At 37.5% G+C, this 2,357-nt stretch overlaps 1 pseudogene; it reads right to left on the bottom strand.

Annotated features, from left to right (window-relative positions):
* Nucleotides 1-468: 468 nt before the first annotated feature.
* LOC122751121 lies at nt 469-1,231 on the bottom strand (annotated as a pseudogene).
* Nucleotides 1,232-2,357: the final 1,126 nt, after the last annotated feature.

The following is a 2,357-nucleotide window of genomic DNA, read 5'->3' as shown; positions in this document are numbered from 1 at the left end:
AGATGGATAAGATTTGACAAGGGTAGGAAAGATCTGAAGGCCCAAGAAGTTAATAAGTGGCCTGTGTCAGCAGCATAATTAAATCAACTCTTGATTATCTGTAGTAATGAGTAGAATCGAGTCAGAGTTTCAAGATAAAGTGAAAGGAATTAGGATGATTTAATCCTGGAGAAGAGAAGCCTGAGGGAGGAGGGTTTATCTTCATGTATATTAGTTTATTTATTTATTTTTTTGCCTGTCTGAAGGAAAATATTTTATTGTGGAATACAGTATAGCACACTGCACAAAAAACCCAGGTCAGTTCAGTGGGTACCCCACACATCATATCTGAGTAATATATTAAAAAACCTCAAACCCTTACCCATAAAAACCTACTAGAATGCAGATATCCCTTTAATTTTCCCAGTGTTATTGTTTCAGGGGGTCTGGAAAGTTCCCAACAACTCTCATGAAGGCAGCACGGTTCATTTAAAGATACAGTGCCTCTGGGGTGCCTTCCTGTTTCTTATAAAGTACATTTTCTTTAGATATTTTGAAGTCTTCATTTGTTACTTTCATTCTATGTTCTCTTAGGGCCATGAAGCCAGCTTCTGTAAAGACTGCTTTGATATCTGCTCCAGACAAGTCATCCTTCGATCATCTAAATTCACATTATCTGCCAAAGTCATTCTGCTTGCATAAATCTGAAAGACCAAGAAGGTCTTTTCAACTGGCAAAGGGAACTCAATCTTGTCAATACATCCTGGTCTGACTAGTGCTGGATCCAAAGTTTCTATTCAGTTTGTGGCCGTAATAATAATTTTCACAAATCTTAGAGAATCAAACCCATCAAAGCTGGTTCAACAATTCCACATCATTCGCTGAATTACTTCTTCTCCATCTGAAATTTAATCATACCTTTGGTCCCAATGGGATCAATTTCATCAATGAGACAATTAAATGGAGAGCATGTTCCTCAGCTACTCAGAGACATTTTCAAATGAGTTTGGGCCATTTCCTAAATATTTCTGTATGAGCTCAGAACCAAAAACTCCGAAGAAGTTTGCTGAAGGCTGGGTTTGCTACAGTCTTTGGCTAACAAGGTTTTGCCTGTGCCAGGTGGGCCGTAGATAATGACTCCCTTTAGGTGGTTTAAAGGGCTATCACCTCATAATACTCAGGATGAGTGAGGGGAAGCTCCACATTCCTTATTTTCTTGTATATGGTTATCTGGTCCACCAATATCAGCCATAGTCCTTTAGGAGTAAAGGTTTTCTAGATTCTCTAAACCCAGGAAGGAACAATGCTACAAAGTTCTAAACTGCTAGAAGCTCTGAACTTCCTGATTTGGGGAAAGCAGGCAATGAACTCCTGTTTTGTTCCAAAAGGGACTAAGGGCACAGTGAGTACCAAATGCTCCTATGGGTTTATGGTAGATGAATACTTTATATGGATGAGGCCTAGGGGTTTTGGTGCTTGAAAAATCTATTTGTCTGAGGAGGGAGAGAAGGTTGGAATCCCTAGGACAAATGACACCCAGAGCAATAGAAGAGCATGGAACTAAAGAGAAAATTTCAGGCAAATGCAAAAAAAAAAAAAAAAAAAAGGGTTAATAAGAGAATACATACCAGTGAGAAGAGGAAGGTGCCTTACCATAGGCCAGTGTTTTCTCTGATACCTGCAATAATTGGCATTGTGCTGAGAGTGAAGCACAATACAAAAGGGCAATTTTGGGGATAAACCCTATAAGGCAGTGGTAGAAAAAGCCTAGCATTTATGCCTTAAAAATTTTGGTTATATGAAGCAAAAAAAGAAAAGAGACAGACCAAATAATAATAGGGGCCATGAATCAGACACCTGAGGGGCCTAGATGTAAACAGAAAGGAAGGTGGAAAATGAAGAGAGTGACAAGAAATCCTTTTTAGAAAGAGCACAAAAAATTAAATTACAAAAAACTAATGAACTGAGCTAGCTGAAAAGGAAAGATTAAGGGGCAATCTATCTGCCTGACTGATAGAAAAAATTGGGGGTAGAAATATGTAACCAGATAAAAGCACTATGCGAAGAACTAATTAAACAAAAACCCTAAAGGGGAAATAGGTAACAAATGAAAAGAGGGGATTGGAATGAAGGAAAAAGAGCCAGTGGGAACAAGTCTAACTTAAAAATAAAAGCCTAAAGTAAAGTAACTGAAGGAACATAATATTGTGTTTACAGCAGAAGAAGGGGAAAAACTATAACTTGGAATAAACCCCAATTTTAGAGATGAATGAAATAAAAACCTAAATCTTATAACTCTAATATGAATGAATTAAAAATCTACTAAAAATGAAAGTGACAGATTAGAAACAAAAGCAAAACCCTACAATCTGTTGCTT

The sequence above is a fragment of the Dromiciops gliroides genome, chromosome 3 (assembly GCF_019393635.1).
Source record: "Dromiciops gliroides isolate mDroGli1 chromosome 3, mDroGli1.pri, whole genome shotgun sequence".
Lineage (NCBI taxonomy): Eukaryota > Metazoa > Chordata > Mammalia > Microbiotheria > Microbiotheriidae > Dromiciops > Dromiciops gliroides.
Note: the sequence above shows the minus strand (reverse complement) of the source record. Positions and strands in the feature narration are given on the sequence as shown.